The sequence below is a fragment of the Pristiophorus japonicus genome, chromosome 6 (genome assembly GCF_044704955.1).
Source record: "Pristiophorus japonicus isolate sPriJap1 chromosome 6, sPriJap1.hap1, whole genome shotgun sequence".
Classification (NCBI taxonomy): domain Eukaryota; kingdom Metazoa; phylum Chordata; class Chondrichthyes; family Pristiophoridae; genus Pristiophorus; species Pristiophorus japonicus.
In genome coordinates, this window is record NC_091982.1 from 9158964 (window position 1) to 9178673 (window position 19710).

General features: G+C 45.9%; 1 protein-coding gene across 1 annotated transcript in view; it reads right to left on the reverse strand.

Annotated features, from left to right (window-relative positions):
• LOC139265513 (ADP-ribosylation factor-like protein 6) overlaps nt 1-19710 on the reverse strand; it is a 289756-nt gene that overhangs the window by 198214 nt on the left and 71832 nt on the right. The window lies entirely within an intron of this gene.

The following is a 19710-nucleotide window of genomic DNA, read 5'->3' on the forward strand; positions in this document are numbered from 1 at the left end:
CCCCTCCGGGGTGAAAACAGAAGCAGCAACAAGAGGAAAATCCAGCCCAATGAGTATACTGCGACAACCAAATTTACAAATAGCAATTGTGGCATGCCAGCAGCAATAAAAAAAAGTTAACGTTTCCTTTTTACAGAATTTCATACAGGTTAAGCTATGATGGTATTGTGAAAGGTATAGAGGGTGCAGAATTCCTGAAATACATTGAGAACTGTTTTAATCAGTACGTAGCAAACCCAACAAGGGAGGGGGCGGTTCGAGACTTAGTTTTAGGGAATGAAGCTGGGCAGGTGAAAGGGTATCAGTGGGAAATCATAATCCAGTTAGATTTAGGATAATTATGGAAAAGGACAAAGATAGACCAGGAATAAATATTCTCAATTGGGGGAAAGCCAATTTTACTAAGCTGAGATGTAATAAGCCAAAGTGTACTGGAAACAACTACTTGAAAGTAAATCAGTGTCAGAGTAGTGGGAGGCATTCAAGGAGGAGATCCTGAGGGTTCAGAGCAAGTATGTTCCTTTGAAGAAAAAGGGTGGGACTAACAAATCTAGAGCCCCCTCGATGTCAAGGGACATACAAGGAAGGATAAAGAAAAAAGGGAGGCTTATGACAGATACCGAAGGTTCAATACTGCAAAAAATCTAGAGGAGTATAGAAAATGTATGGGTGAAATTAAAAAGGAAATTAGGAAAGCAAAGAGAGAGCATGAAAATATTTTGGCAAGTAAAAATCCAAAGATGTTTTATAAATACATTGGGAGCAAGAGGATAAATAAAGAACGAATAGGGCCTATTAGAGACTTTAAAGGTAATCTGTGTGTAGAGGCGGAAGAAGTGGGTGTGGTTCTTAATGAATACATGGGGCTGGATTTTCGGCGTTTATGATTTTGGGGCGGTAATGCCAGCAACACAGTAAATTTTGTGCCCGGGAGCAGTTTGCGCTTTAGTCATCAAAATTAGGCAGCTGGGCTCTGAGTCAGGGGGTGCAACACTAAGGGAAGCTTTGTACACCTCTCTTGGGTGTTAGCATGGGAAAATTCCGAGCGAAAGATCTGGATCGGGAGCACTCCGAGAGATGCCTGGAGAAAAAAAAACCTGAAAAAAACCCACAAAAACATTCCCAATACATAGTCCACGCCACCACAACATAAATCACAAAAAAAATTAAACGACAAAACAATCACACTTACCTAAGGACTACATTACTTACCTTTCTGCAGGCGTTCACTGCGGGGCGTACGGGTCGGGCGGGAGTCAAAAAGGGCGCTGTTGTTGCAACTAGGGGCACCATGCGTCACCGCAAAACCAGCCCCGAAAACCCCCACGGGGCGCTGGAGGCTGACCACTCGCCCAGAAGTCCCTATTGCCCTCGCTCCGGGCAAAAAACGGAGTGCAAAGGACCAGATAATCCACCCCTTTGCATCTGTTTTCACAAAGGAGAGGGGTGATGCAGACATTGCAATCAGGGAGGAGGAGTGTGAAATATTAGATTAAATAAACTTAGTGAGAGAGGAAGTATTAAGAGGTTTAGCAGCTTTGAAAGTGGGTAAATCTCCAGGCCAGATGAAATGTATCCCAGAAAGTGGATAACCTCACATTTTCCCACATTATACTCCATCTGCCAAATTTTTGCCCACTCACTTAGCCTGTCTGTATCCCTTTGCAGATTTTTTGTGTCTTCCTCACAATTTGATTTCCCACCCATCTTTGTATCATCAGCAAACTTGGTTACATTATACTTTGTCCCTTCATCCAAGTCATTAATATAGATTGTAAATAGTTGAGGACCCAGCACTGATCCCTGCGGCACCCCACTAGTCACTGTTTGCCAAAGTGAGACAGAAAAAAAAAATCAAATTTAAAATGCAAATAATTGGGTAGAAGAAGCTTTGTGAAGGGAAGAAAAATGTTGCTTGCATCTTAGGCAAGTTTTGTAAAGTTACAGGTGAACAGTATTACAAATGTATCTGTGATGTCTATATTTTTCAGTATCAGTAAGATATGCTATAATTTTAGTTCAAGTTAGCTACATTATATAATGCTTCAGTAATGTTTTAGTGCAGTGATGGGTGAAGTGCTGTCACATTTAGATCGTAACAGGAACATAGTAGACATCAGAAACTACATTCAAGGTGCCAGACTATGGGCCCAAGTTTCGGGCCGCGCCTAGAACGGCGCAGCCCCGACCTGGACGCCCGTTTTTCGCGCCACAAAGTGCGCCTAAAAAAACCTTCCAGATTCTCCGGCTCCCTGCTGGTCCTCTGGCCCTCGGCGCAGCGCAGCACGAGCTGTGGGGGGCGGAGCTAGGTCCCTGCGCTGAAAACAGTGCCGGGACCTCTGCACATGCGCGCTACAGTGGGCGCACTTGTGCAGTAGCTCTAGGTGCCCAAAACTGTGTGGGAGGGACCCGAAGCACGCAGCCCCTAGCCCTGGCCCAATGGCCTTACTGGGGCTGCGTGCATAAAGCTCCTCCCACGCCCAGCTCCTGCTTCCTCCCGACCCGACTCGACTCCCGCTTCCCCCCCCACCCCCTCCCCCCGGACCGGACCGGACCCCGACCCGACTCCCGCTTCCCCCCCCCTCCCCCCGCCCCCAGACCGGACCCGACCGCGACACCGACCCGACTCCCGCTTCCCCCCCCCCCCCGCCCCCCGCCCCCGGACCGGACCGGACCCCCCGGACTGGACCCGACCCACACTCCCCCCTCCCCCCCCGACCCAAACCGAACCGACCTCCCTCCCACCACCCCCCCCTGACCCGACCCGCGCTCCCGCCCCCCATCCACCCGGACCGGACCCGACCCAACCTGACCTCCCTCCCCCCCACCCCGAACCGACCCGTGCTCCCGACCACCCCCCCGCCCCCCGCCCCCAGACCGGCCCCGACCCGATCCGACACGCGCTCCCGACCCCGACCCGCGCTCCGCCCCGACCTGACTCAACCCAACGCCACCTATCTGTAAATCTGGTGCTGGGGACGGGCCCTGCCCGAAGTCTTGGGCACGGCCACCGGGCCCGGCCCGTTCAGCCTCCCCCCCCCCCCGTTCAGCCCCCCCCCCGTTCAGCCTCCCCCCACCCCTGTTCAGCCTCCCCCCCTTCTCCTTCCCCCTTCTCCTTTCCCCCTTCCCCTTCCCCTTCTCCCCCCCCACCCCCCCCCTTCTCTCCCCCCTCCTCTCCCCCCTCCCCCTTCTCCCTTATCCCCCCCTCCCCCATCCCTCCCCCTTCCCTCCCTCCCCCTCTGCCTACCTCCCTCCCCTCCCCCTGCCCACCTCTCTCCCTCAACCCCCCTCCTCCCCTTCCCCTCACTGTCAGAAACACAGACACTGACAGAGAGTGAGAGATGCACACAGACAGACAGACAGAGAGATAGAGACACTGACAGAGACACGCTGGGGGGGGTGGGGGGGGGGGCATCCCAGCACGCTGTTGGAGGGCTCCCGGTGCTGCAGTCGGTAAGTAGAAAATGTTTTATTTATTGATTTTTTAAAAAATTATTTCTTATTAATTTTTTTTGATTGATTAATTGGTTGATTTATTGATGTTTTTAGCATTTATTATTGATGATGGCTCTTTATTTGTAAAACTGAAGTGTTTAATGCTTGCAAACTTCCCTTTAAACCCCCCCCCCCCGCCCCCCCCATTCCCTACGCCTGATTTTCTAAAGTGTAGACAAGGTTTTTTTCCAGCATACAAAAATCTTCACTTACTCCATTCTAAGTTAGTTTGGTGTAAGTTTTCACTGCCGAAACTTTGAAAACAGGCGTAAGTGGCCGGACACGCCCCCTTTTGAAAAAAAAAATTCTGTTCCAAAGTGAAACTGTTCTAACTGACTGGAACTGGAGCAAACTAAATGCCGGGAATTTGAATTTCTAAGATACTCCGTTCTACACCAGTTGCTCCAAAAAATCAGGAGCAACTAAGGCCGAAACTTGGGCCCTATGTGTGAGAAGATTCACTAGCCTTATTTGAATTTGTTGTACTGTTTCAGATGAAGCGCCTAAAAATGTTCCAAGGAGACCAGAGTAAACTGTCTGAAGCAGATCTCTTTATGCTACTCCTGGTGAGAGTACCAAGGTAGGACAGTAACAGTTTAACAAATAAAGCACTTCACTGATGTTCTTAGAAAATCAACTCGCATAAAGACTGTATCTGTTCAAATGGCATTAGTGGAATTTATTGAAGCTTTTGAGCAGATTGCACTTGGAAACAGCACACTGTTTTACACTGAGAGAAAGAGGGCGTACTATATTTACATAGCTATTGTGTAACCATCAGGTCCCAGATGATGTATCACTTTCGCCTCTCCTGACTTATGATGTCAAATGTAAGGGCTGCAGGCTCAGACACACATGGCTGATGGATCAATGTCAAATGTAGCTTGACCACCACGAGTGGTATCACCTCCATTTCTTTATGGCCAAAACCTACAATTATGCCAGGATAATACTGAAGGGCAGGACAATTCTAAACTCCTTATTTACCCCACAGACCACCTCCTCCAAAGCCTCATCCTCCTCTGGCATCACTGTCCTTTCTCCCCTAACCCAACCTCCAATCTGCAACATTGTCATTTCTCCCTCACCTCCCCCTTAGTTTTTGATACAGGTTAGACCTTTGCACATCTTTTCTCAAGCTTATGACGTTACAACAGTTTCCATGAGCAGGCGGAATTCCTTATAAACTCTGTTGTCTATGGGTTAGCATATCCCAGGTCTAATGATCAACCTGAATTGCAATAAATCACCTTCTAGCGAGTAATTAGGATGCTCACCACGTTCTCCTGTCACCTCAGCAGCCAGAAAATATTACACCACTGGACCACAATGTATAGGCCAAAGTACTGTCCAGATTTATTTACAGTTAAAATAGTACAAAGAAGCAAAAGGTTGGAAAGATGCTGGTCAGCACAATAGAATGAAGCTTACTCTGTAGGGCTGAATTATTAGTATCTAATTTAAGAATGAAAAAACACATCTGGAATTAGGATGTTTAGACTGGCATGTCTCACCCGTGACTGACACATCCTTTTAGTGCCAAAAGACAGTTCACACTGAACAAATATTGCTACGTTCCAAGATCCATGCCTGTATGTGGTGATGGGAGCTCAGATGATCGTGCCAATGCTGGGATTAATATTTGTATCTAATGAAATAAGCCAGAAGAAGACAAGTAGCTCCATATTAGTATGATGAAAAGAAGCCGACACTGAATTATTGCAGGATACAGCTTATGCTCCTTTACTCAGTGCACTTAATGAAACACAGACACTGAAGGTATGGCCTTATGATGTCAGTTAACATGATAGCACCGCTTTAATTAATCTTCTTGCAATGCTCCAGCAGGAACCCTTTGAAGTGCAAAGTGCTGTGTTCATTTGTATTAAATTGATCCCCAAGAATACTGCTTGTAACTAAAAGCTCCAAGTTTTGTTATATTGTCAATGTAATATAGACAGGTCAGCACTGTAGTAGATCCATGTCACAGTTCCTTGGTTTAACACCAACACCGAGAGCATTGGTGGATCAGGTATCCCTACTCCAGCACTGGCTCATTGGTTACCATGGAATAAAGACACCGATTTAACCACAAAGACTAGCACACTCAATTCACTGTTGTGCTACCCACTCGATTGTTTTTTCCTGTGTGTGTTTGGAGGGGAAAAATATTTATATATTGCTGACCCTGGTGTTTGTAGGAACTTTTGTTTTGCTGATTCTGATGGTTGGGAATAAATATGCTTTATGTTGCAGTTACTGCTTGCATTTGGAAGCCATGATCCTTAAGGATGAATTTGAGCCACAAATAAAATCGCTTCTGGCATCTGTTTGCACATTCATAGAGGCTGCACGTGGTAAGATCCTGAAACAGAGTTAGGGTATGCATTTCTGTGAATGCGAACACACATGCTGCTACATTCCTATCCCTGTGCATTATTACTAACAATGTTTGCTAAATTCAAACTATTTAGTCCCTTCATTAACTCTTTATGGACTGTATTATCTTGCATGTACAGAGGTTAAACATTGAACCAAGTGACTCAACAGATGTCTAACTGTGGGAGACAAGTACCTATCTTTCAGAGAGCGAGTAAACACAAACCAAAAGTAAAGCGAGCAAAATTCATGAATATCTACTGAATCTTGAATCTGATATTACACTTTTAAAACCAGTTATCTTTCTTGACATGTTGGCCTAGAAATCCCGGTCCTCTGGCTCCCGTGGGCACTTGACAGAAAAAGGTAAAAACGATGCGCATCTACCTTTCCTGTTGCGCCCACCAGCGATCCCGGTCCTGAGGACTCCTCTCCCTGCGCATCGGAGCGCGTGCACGTCAGGACATCCGTATGCTGGAGCTGGAGTCACATAGCACTGGGCAGTCAATTCAGGTACAGTGTTTTCTCATTCATAATAATGGGAACTCCGTAAATAGGAGTTTTCATTATTATGATTGACAAACACCCGCCCCCCAACACCAAAATACCAATAAAAAAATTTAAAAAATACACCACATATTTAAGATTAATTTAAATTAAAGTTAATAAATGTCTTATAAAAAAATATATTTTTCTGATTTTTTAAAAAGATTTTTAATTATGGTTTAAAATAAACTTACCTTAGTGGGCAGGATTTTAGCACTAAAATGTGTTTTAAAAATGTTATTTTACTATATTTCTGTATGTTTTAAAACTCTTTCGCCTGTAAAAGTAGGCTATGCGCCTGCTTTTACCAGGCGCAAGAGTTTTCAGGACAACCGCTGGGCAAGATATGGGTAAATACCGCAGTCTTGCCCATGCAAACGTCCTGGCTGTGGGGATACGGACAATCTGTCAAGCCAGAGCTTGACAGATCGGAAAAGACGGTTTTCAGCGCATGCGCATTGTGCGCTGAAAACCAGCTTTTGCGTTGCCTTACACACTCAGTACGGACCCAGGGAGGCCGTGATTTCTAGGCCGTTGTTTCCATGGTTCCAGGCAGAGGTCCTGCCCCACTGGACATGCTGCTGAATCAGCCAATGTATCTAAACCGTCAACAGGAAGTCATAGCTGCAATAATATCTGTACATTTGTGCTTTCTGTGCATGTAACTGTGGGTGTATTGCAGTCTGTGCACATGTGAGAGACAATTCTGAATGTGCATAATGCTTTTGCTGTCTTGCAGAACTACGGAATTGTGATGAGTTACATACTATCTTGAGGTTGGTGTTGAAAGCTGGAAACCACATGAATGCAGTAAGTATTTTGAATTGAGTAAATCTAATACACAGAATTTATGATCATCTTTTGCTTCAATTTGCTCACTGCCCAAAATGCATTTTATGTCATTGCTATACCAGTCCCGAGATGATATCAAGTGGCGCAGTATAGTTTTGAAAAACTACAGTGATTTGTTTATGGCAGATCTATTTTATTAAAGAGACAGTGCTACTGTATCGGCAGATTCAATTGCTGGAACAGACAAGAACAGCCTGCACTAAATCTCAATTGCTGTGTGCTTCACTGAAAAGTGTGACTGAAACAGACACTCGATCTGTTTTTTTTAATTGCAAAATCAACATGAAGTGCCAAGACTCTTGGTGCAGGACATCACAAATGTTGAAAAAATGAGGGAAATCAAGCAAACATTGGCCCGGAATTTGCGTTCACTGTTATTACCCCATTGAAACTGACTGCAACTTCCGGATTAAGCACATGCGCATCCCAACATAGAAATCCTGAAGTTGTTCCAACACTGGCTGCACTCTAGCCTCCATTTCCCCATAGCCGGCAATCAGTGTAATCCGGAAAATCAGTGAAACTGACGAAAACCTTGGCTTTTCTGCGGTAAAATCACTGTTAAATACCCCCATTAAAAGTTAGACCTTGTTGGATTAGGTGTAACTGGGGTTTTAACAGCATATTGATTGCTAAACGTTATGGCCGTGATATTTAATTTTGTGGAGTGTCAAATTTCTCCATTTTAATAAAAATTACAATTTTTAAGAAACTTCAAAAAACATTTTTTTATGTTTTTAAAAATTTGTTCATATTTATTTCAGGTTTACCTTTTCCCCACATGAGAGCCCCAACTTTTGTGGGAAGCTATCTTCGGGGCCAATGGTGAATGCCTTTGCTTCACCACTGACCGCCAATTACGGGCCAATATTAGCTGAAATTTACTGTGCAGTAAATTGTGGGTTACTAAATAAATTGGAGAGTAATAAGGCCACCTGCTTACTCACAATTTTGCTTTTTTCAAATTTGTATATAAAATCAGGACTATGTCTGCCACACTGTAGGCAGCCAATGAAAAGTGTTTTTAATCAGCTGTGAACTACAATTCGAAAGCAGTTAAGCACCTTAAATACCGTTCGGAAAGGCAGATGTTTACTCAGCAAAATTGCGAATGATTGGGCGTTACAGAGTGAGACAACCCAATTTTACAGGGCAGAAGTTGCAAGTATACTGAAAGAAGTCACTGAGAGGAGGCACGCAATTTATAGAACTGATGCTCATCCTTCCTGCACCCAAACGTATTTGGTGCACCAGACATGGGAGGTGATAACTGAAAGAAGTTTAGACTAATCCTAGATAGAGCTGATCACAGGCAGAGCCTTTGCAATGCACAATCTAAGGTGGTTTAGGGCTTCCAGATCCCAAAGTCTTCAAGATCAACACTGTCGGCTGCATATTTCACAAGAGGATAAGCACGGGCTAGAAATTCTGTTGGCTAGCACCTCCTGTTAGCACCCCGGAGAGGTGGTAAAGCATCGCTCATGGCTTAACGGCCAGCCGCAGAGATTTTAGCCCGGAAATTTTGGTTGCCTTTTATCGGCGGCGCTAACACTTCTGGCCTCGCCGTCTAACGACAGCCAGATAAGAACATAAGAATTAGGAACAGGAGTAGGCCATCTAGCCCCTCGAGCCTGCTCCGCCATTCAACAAGATCATGGCTGATCTGGCCGTGTTCTCAGCTCCACTTACCCGCCCGCTCCCCGTAACCCTTAATTCCCTTATTGGTTAAAAATCTATCTATCTGTGACTTGAACACATTCAATGAGCTATCCTCAACTGCTTCCTTGGGCAGAGAATTCCACAGATTCACAACCCTCTGGGAGAAGAAATTCCTTCTCAACTCGGTTTTAAATTGGCTCCCCCGTATTTTGAGGCTGTGCCCCCTAGTTCTAGTCTCCCCGACCAGTGGAAACAACCTCTCTGCCTCTATCTTGTCTATCCCTTTCATTATTTTAAATGTTTCTTTAAGATCACCCCTCATCCTTCTGAACTCCAACGAGTAAAGACCCAGTCTACTCAATCTATCATCATAAGGTAATCCCCTCATCTCCTGAATCAGCCTAGTGAATCGTCTCTGTACCCCCTCCAAAGGGTGTATGACGTCAGTACGCATACAACGACCTGCTAGCGCGCCGGATGCGAACTTTGGTTTGGGCGCCTCACTTACTGACAGCCGCTGAACACGCCTGAAAAACCAGGCGGTTCCCGCTACTATGGGTGATACCAGGAGGGTATTTAAAAGGATAAGCTACCGGTTACTCTGAGTTCACAGTGAGTGCTATGTTTCCACATAGCACAGTGCGTGCATCTCTGGTATTGTTGAGGCAGTCTTTAAAGTTACAGTTAAGTAGCAATGAGAGGTGTGAATTTAGATGGGTGCCGTGCTAACACACCACCCTCACCTCCTCCAAGCAATTGATAGGCTGCATTTACAGAGAAGGGAAATTGGGAATGTGGGGCCATGAATGAGGAGACCCGTAGACGTCGGGGCAGGAGGCCTTACGGCCCACGGGTTTATCGGGAGCACTCATCATACCTAGACATGCCTGAGGAGCAGTACGTTAGAAGGCTGCGGTTCTGATGCCTTGACCGCTCTGGAGGCAGCCTTCAATACTTCCCTGATCAAGACTTGTGCTTCATTGTGGTCTGCTGCATACTGCACAACCTGGCCATCATGAGGGCCCAGGCTTTGCCACAGGGGATTGCAGCTCCACCTCAGGAAGAGGAAGAGGAAGAGGAGCATGACGATGCACAGCATGGTGAGTCAGATGAGGAGGAGGATCAGCAGTCACAGAGGAGGCACCGTGCCAATGCTGCCACTGCAAGTGTCGCACGTCAGTGCCTCCTCCTGTCTCGATTCCGGTGAATCAATGACCAGATGACTACTGGGCCTCATAGTCGCATCGCTATGTGCTCAGCTGATGGCGCAGCTCCGTGAAATTCTCAATTCATACACATGACGGCAATGCAAACGGTCAAATCAACATTTTATTATCTCTAACAAGAGATGCCCTCAAGCAGCACATCAAAAACCCTTCATCAGCAACTAACAAACAATGTAACAAATGCCCCTTGAAACAGCATAACGCACAAGCAACTTCATGGTTATATATACAAACGCCCCACCCATCTGAAAAGCACATGGTATTGGGGGTAATGTATTGATGTGGATAGAGAACTGGTTGGCAAACAGGAAGCAAAGAGTAGGAATAAACGGGTCCTTTTCAGAATGGCAGGCAGTGACTAGTGGAGTACCGCAAGGTTCAGTGCTGGGACCCCAGCTATTTACAATATACATTAATGATTTAGATGAAGGAATTGAGTGTAATATCTCCAAGTTTGCAGATGACACTAAGCTGGGTGGCAGTGTGAGCTGTGAGGAGGATGCTAAGAGGCTGCAGGGTGACTTGGACAGGTTAGGTGAGTGGGCAAATGCATGGCAGATGTAGATAAATATGAGGTTATCCACTTTGGTGGCAAAAACAGGAAGGCAGAATATTATCTGAATGGTGACAGATTAGGAAAAGGGGAGGTGCAACGAGACCTGGGTGTCATGGTACATCAGTCATTGAAAGTTGGCATGCACGTACAGCAGGCGGTGAAGAAGGCAAATGGCATGTTGGCCTTCATAGTGAGAGAATCGGAGCAGGGAGGTCTTCCTGCAGTTGTACAGGGCCTTGGTGAGGCCGCACCTTGAATATTGTGTACAGTTTTGGTCTCCTAATCTGAGGAAGGACATTCTTGCTATTGAGGGAGTGCAGCGAAGGTTCACCAGACTGATTCCCGGGATGGCAGGACTGACATATGAAGAAAGACTGGATCGACTAGGCTTATATTCACTGGCATTTAGAAGAATGAGAGGGGATATCATAGAAACATATAAAATTCTGACGGGATTGGACAGGTTAGATGCAGGAAGAACGTTCCCGATGTTGGGAAAGTCCAGAATCAGGGGTCACAGTCTAAGCATAAGGGGTAAAAGCCATTTAGGACCGAGATGAGGTAAAACGTAAAGAATTGTGAACCTGTGGAATTCTCAACCACAGAAAGTTGTTGAGGCCAGTTCGTTAGATATATTCAAAAGGGAGTTAGATGTGGCCCTTACAGCTAAAGAGATCAAGGGGTATGGAGAGAAAGCAGGAATGGGGTACTGAAGTTGCATGATCAGCCATTGAAATACTGGTGCAGTCTCTAAGGGCCGAATGGCCTACTCCTGCACTTATTTTCTATGTTTCTATGCAAGACAAGCTAGCATGAACCATATTATGCCAAGACCCTTCAAAATAACAGGTGTCAAACATCAACAACAAAATATGTACAATTATATCTACAAGATGTGGACATCTGGCCATGGTCGCAGACTTAGAGTTTATGCCACCAACCAGTGACTGCATCACATCACAAAGGCCTTGCGTAGCTTCAGCCTGTGCTGTGATAACTGCTGCCACGTCTGCCATGCCACGCACCATCACCTCTGGGTTCCCATAGTTGCATGTCGACTCCAACATCCTTTGGTACTTGCCAAGGATGGGCTCGATGGGCTGCTGAGAGGCACGGGCAATGCTTGAGGCAGCCTTCCCCAACCTCACAGCAAGTGCATCCATGCTCTGTTGGACACTTGCCAATGCACCCATCAGGTCGCGGTGCAGCCCCTGAGACTCTGTCACCATACCCTCCAAATCCAGGTCCACATCTGAGTCAGGCTCAGCAGGACTCAGGCACCGACTCACACTCTTGGGAGCTGGCCCCCGAGCTTCCCTTCACGCTGGGCATTGCTGCAGGCCACTGGGTCCAGGAAGCCCAGGCTCATCAAGCCCCAGGAAGATCGGTTTGTCCACCAAGGTGGTGTCCCCACTGTCTGGAGCAGATGGATCCTGCTGGAGTGACGGAGAACTGTCGTCCCCTTCCTCCTTGTCTCCCCCGTCATTGGAGGTGGTCGCCTCACGGACAGGCTGTTGCACTTTGGACTCATTATCTGTAAGCACAAAGTGACAGAAGTGCGGTTAGCAGCAATGGAGGGGGGCAAGAAGGGAAGAAGGAAGTGACATAGGACATTTATATGTAAAGTGGGAAAGGCACGTGGTTTCAGGGTAAATAGTCTCATATAAGAGGGAAAGGGGATAACATACCATCACTGTCCCCAGGGGCTCAGCTTCCCCGACTGCTACCGCAGCCATTTCTGCACCCATGAGGGCGGCCACTTGTTCTTCCACCTCCATGAGGACGTGGAGTTCAGGCTCCCCTCCTCCGGTCCGCATTTGTTGGCACCTGTTGTGAGTGAGTTTCACCTGCAATAACAAACAGAAGGTGTGAGTAAGTGTGCAGCTAATCATCTGCCACATGTGCCTTGCAGAGTTGAATAGCTGCTACTGTATGGCAGTGTGCAGATGTCCATTTGACTCTCAGTAGCTGTGCAGAGTGGCTGTGTGAACAGTGGAATTTGGTGGCTACCAGCTAAGATTAAGGGTAAGGCTAAACGCATAGTGAAAAGGTAGTAAGAGGCGGGGTGAGGCTACGTAGGGACCAAGAAGGAGAGCTACGGATGGAGGCCCAGGGTATGGCTGCTGAACTGAGGCAGAACTTTGCACCTCTCTTCAGCAACGAAGACCATGGCCTGGTACCCATAGTGAAGGAGCAGGTACTGCACAGACTGTACGTTGTGTGAGACAGTGAGCTTCAAATTATGGCATTGTAAGGTTCATAGAAAGGGAACTCACCCTGATGACCCGAGTGAGGTCATTCAACCTCTGGCAACATTGTGTTGCAGTTCTGGGCAACGTGCTCCTTGCCGCACGTGCTGTGCCACCTTCTCCACAAATGACGAAAAACTCTTGCCAGTGGCCTCCTGCTACTCTCAGGCTGCAGGACATCTGTTTGCCTTTCTACAGCCTCCATCAAAGCCTCCAGGGCCACATTGGGAAACCGGTGGGCATGCTGGCGACCTCCAGCTTCATGCATGTTGCCGCTCTGACAAGACTGCAATGGTGAAACTGCACCTGCACAGTTATCTTACATCCCCTTTAAGAAGAGGCTCGCGCCGAAATGTCTACCGACCATCGCCTCATCCACATTCGCTCTGGAAATTTCTGCCTTCACTGCCCTAAGAGAATTGTGTAACGACTGATTTACCAATCCATTTCCCTCTTGGGCGCTGAAACCAAATTTTGCAGTAGACGGCGTTAAATTTCACAAGGCACTACAGTTACCGACTAGTCGGGATTGTTGTATATGCAATAACTGTTAGACTGAGTACTGTTTAACTCCAAGAGGTATGACCTTGGCTCTGCTTTATTAAGGCCCAAAGTGACTAATATACAAAATGGCTGGCCTTTTATACTTGGGCTGCACACATGTGCATGCACACATACATGACAATATCCACCTCTGAAATATTAACACAATCTTTTACAAATTGAGACGGTCCAGTGTTTTACGCTCCCAGGTTGACCGTCTCAGTTCAACACCAGCCTTAGGTGAGTGTTCAGAGTCTGTTGTGACTGGTGGCTGGGTGGCTGACCTGGTGGGAGTGGCAATGGCCATGTCAGGGATTGAAAGTCCATTTTCATTGAACATGTCTGTGATTGAAAGTTCCGATTCACTGATGACCACTGAGTCCTCTGATGACTGGGGGTAGGTTGGTTGGTCGTCGCTTGTCTCTTCCTCCGACTCTTCCGGTTTGTGTGTGCTGCAGCTTTGTCTACTCCATATGTTTCCTGCATGTTTGCCCATTTTTAAGCTTGACAATAAATACTCTGTTGCCCTCCTTGACCATGACAGTACTAGCGATCCACTTGGGACCCTGACCATAATTCAGAACATATACAGGATCATTTACAGAAATATCACGTGACACAGCTGCGCGATCGTGATACCCTTGCTGACTTTGTCTTCTATATTCAACATGATTATTCAAGTCAGGGTGTTTAAAAGATAGCTTGGCCTTAAGACCTCTCTTCATCATTAGTTCAGTAGGTGAGACCCCGGTTAGCGTGTATGGTCTTGTCCCGTAACTAAGCAGTATGCATGACAGGCGGGTCTGCAGTGACCCTTGGGTTACTTGCTTCATACTTTGCTTTATGATTTGGACAGCACGTTCTGCTTGCCCATTAGATGCAGGTTTGAACGGTGCTGACCTTACATGTTCAATACCATTGAGTTTCATGAACTCTTGAAACTCCTGACTGGTGAAGCACGATCCGTTGTCGCTAACAACAATGTCAGGCAGACCATGTGTCGCGAACATGACACTGAGATTCTCAATGGTAGCTGTGGATGTGCTGGATGACATGATTATACACTCTATCCACTTCGAATATGTATTCACATAGGGAGTGGTCTGGCTCCCCCAGCAAGATGGAGTGATTCCCACCTTCTTTCCACCGCACTGACTAAGGCCTCACGAGCCTCCCGGCTGAAGTGCCTGGTACGCTGCCTTCTCTCCTGATCCTCCACCTCAGCAGAAGTGGGCTCTTTTAAATGCGCATACATGCAGGAAGTTGGCGCGCCCTGCCTTTGCGTTTGTGACCGGGAAAAAAAGCTAGAGGGAAAAAAAAATAAAAATACAATGCGCATGCGCAAAATGGCCGCCTCCTTCACCGTCGACAGTTTCGGCTCTGGCACACAAAGTCAGTCGTGCAACGCCTGATTTTACGCCAATGCTCCTCCAAATCACTTTTTGGCTGAACATACATACGAGTTGCAAATTATTCCGAGGCGCAAACATTTGCGCTCTGCCCCAATTTGCGCCCTGAAATGCTAAAAGCCAAAAATCCAACCCAATGAATATAGAGCAAATCATCCACAAAGGAGTACGTATGGGTGGTTGATAAATGAAGATCATTGATATGAGGATGGAACACAGTGGCAAAGTTGCACCAAATTTTAACACAATGTTTTTTGTAGTTTTAGTTTGTACCTCCAGATACAGTATGGTTGCTCCTCAGTTTCAGCAAGGGCAGTAAATGAATGGTTGCGAATCAGCCGCCTGTAATACGCCCTGCTCGATTTTCAGTTCCATTGAAGTCAATAGAAAGGAATCTCAAACAGGCGCATAATACAAAGGAAGATGGTTGTGATTGTTGGAGGTCAATCATCCCAAACCCAGGACATCGCTGCAGGAGTTCCTCAGGGCAGTGTCCTAGGCCCAACCATCTTCAGCTGCTTCATCAATGACCTTCCCTCCATTATAAGGTTAGAAGTGGGAATGTTCGCTGATGATTCCACAGTATTGAGTTCCATTCGCAATTCCTCAGAAAATGAAGCAGTCCATGCCTGCATGCAGCAAGAACTGGATGACATTCAGGCTTGGGCTGATAAGTGGCAAGTAACATTTGTGACACTCAAGTGCCAGGCAATGACCATCTCCAACAAGCGAGAGTCAAACCACCTCCCCTTGAAATTCAATGGCATTACCATCGCCGAATCCCCACCATAAACATCCTGGGGGTCATGATTGACCAGAAACCTAACTGGACCAGCTACATTAAATACTGTGGCAACAAGAACAGATCAGAGGCTGAGTATTCTATGTTGAATGTCTCACCTCCCGACTCCCCAAAGCCTTTCCACCTTCTACAAGGCACAAGTGAGGATTGTGATGGAATACTCTCCACTTGCCTGGATAAGTGCAGCTCGAACAAGACTCAAGAAGCTCGACAACATCCAGGACAAAGCAGCCCGCTTGATTGGCACCCCATCCACCACCTTAAACATTCACTCCCTCCACCACCAGCGCACTGTGGCTGCAGTGTGTACCATCTACAAGATGCACTGCAGCAACGCGCCAAAGCTTCTTCAGCAGCATCTCCCAAACCTGCGACCTCTATCACCTAGAAGGACAAGGGCAGCTGGCACATGGGAGCACCATCACCTGCAAGTTCCCCTCCAAGTTACACACCATCCTGACTTGGAAATATGTCACCGTTCCTTCATCGTCGCTGGGTCAAAATCCTGGAACTCCCTCCCTAACAGCTCTGTGGGAGCACCTTCACCACACGGACTGCAGCAGTTCAAGAAGGTGGCGCATCACCACCTTCTCAAGGGCAATTATAGATGGGCAATAAATGCTGGCCTTGCCAGCGACGCCCACATCCTAGAAACGAATATAAAAAAATAATGGCAGCCAATCCACAACCAGCGGTTTACCAACCCTGCTGAAAGTGAAAATTACCCAGAGGCAGTAATAAATACATTGAGGTTTTGCTGCTAATCATGTTTTTGTTAATAATTATTGTGACCTGCCTTGCCATATATTACCATAATAATATCCATTTTTAAAGCAAAGATATGAAAGCTATCTGCGAAATACCTAATCGCAACTATTACAATGACACAAGCATGTTACACATCTCTGGACAACGATGCAAATTTATCTTGTGTTCTTAATCCATTTGCAGGGAGGATATTCAGGAAATGCTGCAGGATTTCGCATTGCATCACTGTTGAAGCTCGCTGACATCAAAGCAAACAAACCTGGCATGAACCTGATACACTTTGTGGTCATGGTGAGCATTTTGAACACAAAGCAAAGCACTGCTATGAGTTCTGTCTCTGGGCACTAAGAAAGAAAATAACATTTTGGGCAGCAAAATTCATTGTGATGGGTTTGTAGTATGCATTTAACACAATGGCAAGTGCTTTATGGCTGTGCCAGCTGTGACTCACAATGGTAGCACTTTCACCTCTGAGTCAGAAGGTTGTGTGTTCAAGTCCTACTCCAGAGATTTGAGCGCATAATCTAGGCTGACACTTCAGTGTTGTACTGTTAGAGGTGCAATCTTTCAGATGTAACGTTAAACTGAGGCCCTGTCTGTTTTTTCAGGAAGATGTAAAATATTCCACGGCAGTACTTGAAAAGAGCAGGGGAGTTGTCCTGGCCAAAAATTATCCCTTATCCAACACCTAAAACAGATGATTTAGCCACTGCTGTACCTGGAAAATTGCGAGGTGCAAATTGCTGTGTTTCCTATATTACAAGAGTGACTACATTTCAAAAATACTTCATTGATTGCAAAGTGCTCTGGGAGGTCCTATAGTTATGAAAGGTACTATATAAATGAAAATCTTTCTTTCTAATAGAGTACAAATGTCAATTATTAGGGGGCATATCACATTATGTCTGCCATTTTCTAACTAGATAAGGTGACATAAATATTTTAAGTCACAGTTTAGGTTTTATTACTGGAAACAAATTTATGTGAATACATTTACATCACACTGGTGGACCTCCTGTGGCACTGCATATGATGTTGATGCTTCTCATGTGTGTCTCTCTTATCTTTGTGTTGGTAATTCTGCCTTTCACCTTTCCTCTTCCGCAGTTGTGCTTTTCTGTCTTTTTTTTCCTCTTCGGCTCTGTGTGTGTTTTTTTCTTTTGAATGGGAGATCTTGTATGGTCTGGTATTTTGTATAGGTCGTCACGGTAGAAGACACTAAGGACATCCCAATAGTGGATACTCAAGAGGTTATAGGTAGGGAGGATACAATCACTATCACTAATGAAGTAGGACTAGGTAAAATAATGGGACTAAAGGTGGACAAGTCCCCTGGACCTGATGGCTTACATCCTAGGGTCTTAAGAGAGGTGGCTGCTGAGATAGTGGATGCATTGGTTGTAATCTACCAGGGATCCCAACTATTTACAATCTATATTAACATCTTGGAAGATGTGACTGAGTGTAACATAGCCAAGTTTGCTCACGATACAAAGATGGGAGGAAAAGCAATGTGTGAGGAGGACACAAAAAATCTGCAAAAGGACATAGACAGGCTAAGTGAGTGGGCAATTATTTGGCAGATGGAGTATAATGTTGGAAAGTGTGAGGTCATGCACTTTGGCAGAAAAAAAATCAAAGAGCAGGTTATTATTGAAATGGAGTGTAATGTCCTTACTCAATGGCACAAAACCCACACGAGGCACATTCAATGGACAAGGTCACTCTATGACCTGAACCTTTATTCACAGGACCAAGAAGTGATGACCCTGTGTGGGACCTCCCTTTATATACCTGGATGACCAGGTAAGGAGTGTCTCCCACAAGTTCACCCTCTATGGTCAAGGTGTGCATTGCTTAAGTATATACAGTACTGCAATGGTGTTACATAGGGGTTACATACATGACATGGAGAAAGATTGCAAAGTGCTGCAGTACAGCAGGACCTGGGGGTACTTGTGCATGAAACACAAAAGGATAGTATGCAGGTACAGCAAGTGATCAGGAAGGCCAATGGAATCTTGGCCTTTATTGCAAAGGGATGGAGTATGAAAGCAGGGAAGTCTTGCTACAGCTATACAGGGTATTGGTGAGGCCACACCTGGAATACTGCGTGCAGTTTTGGTTTCCATATTTACGAAAGGATATACTTGCTTTGAAGGCAGTTCAGAGAAAATTCACGAGGTTGATTCCGGAGATGAGGGGGTTGACTTATGAGGAAAGGTTGAGTAGGTTGGGCCTCTACTCATTGGAATTCAAGAGAATGAGAGGTGATCTTACAGAAACGTATAAGATTATGAGGGGGCTTGACAAGGTGGATGCAGAGAGGATGTTTCCACTGATGGGGCAGACTAGAACTAGAGGGCATGACCTTAGAATAAGGAGTCGCCCATTTAAAACTGAGATGAGGAGAAATTTCTTCTCTCAGAGAGTTGTAAATCTGTGGAATTCGCTGCCTCAGAGAGCTGTGGAAGCTGGGACATCGAATAAATTTAAGACAGAAATAGATAGTTTCTTAAACGATAAGGGGATAAGGTGTTATGGGGAGCAGGCAGGGAAGTGGAGCTGAGTCCATGATCAGATCAGTCATAATCTTATTGAATGGCGAAGCAGGCTCGAGGGGCCGTATGACCTACTCCTGTTCCTATTTCTTATGTTATGTTTTTATTAAAAGAAAATTATAATTTAAATGGAGAAAAATTGCAATGTGCTGCAGTACCAAGAGACCTGGAGGTCCTTGTGCATGAGACACAAGAAGTTAGTATGCAGGTACAGTAAGTAATCAGGAAGGCAAATGGAATGTTGGCCTTTATTGCAAGGGGGATAGAGTATAAAAGCAGAGAAGTCCTGCTACAACTGTACAGAGTATTGGTGAGGCCACACCTGGAATACTGCGTACAGTTTTGGTCTCCATATTTAAGGAAGGATATACTTGCATTGGAGGCTGTTCAGAGAAGGTTCACTATGTTGATTCCGGAGATGGGGTTGACTTATGAGGATAGGTTGAGTAGATTGGGCCAATACACATTGGAGTTTAGAAGAATGAGAGGTGATCTTATTGAAATATATAAGATAATGAGGGGGCTCGACAAGGTGGATGCAGAGAGGATATTTCCACTCATAGGGGAAACTAAAAGTAGGGGACCTAGTCTTAAAATAAGGGGCCGCCCATTTAAAACTGAGATGAGGAGGAATTTCTTCTGAGGGTTGTAAATATATGGAATTC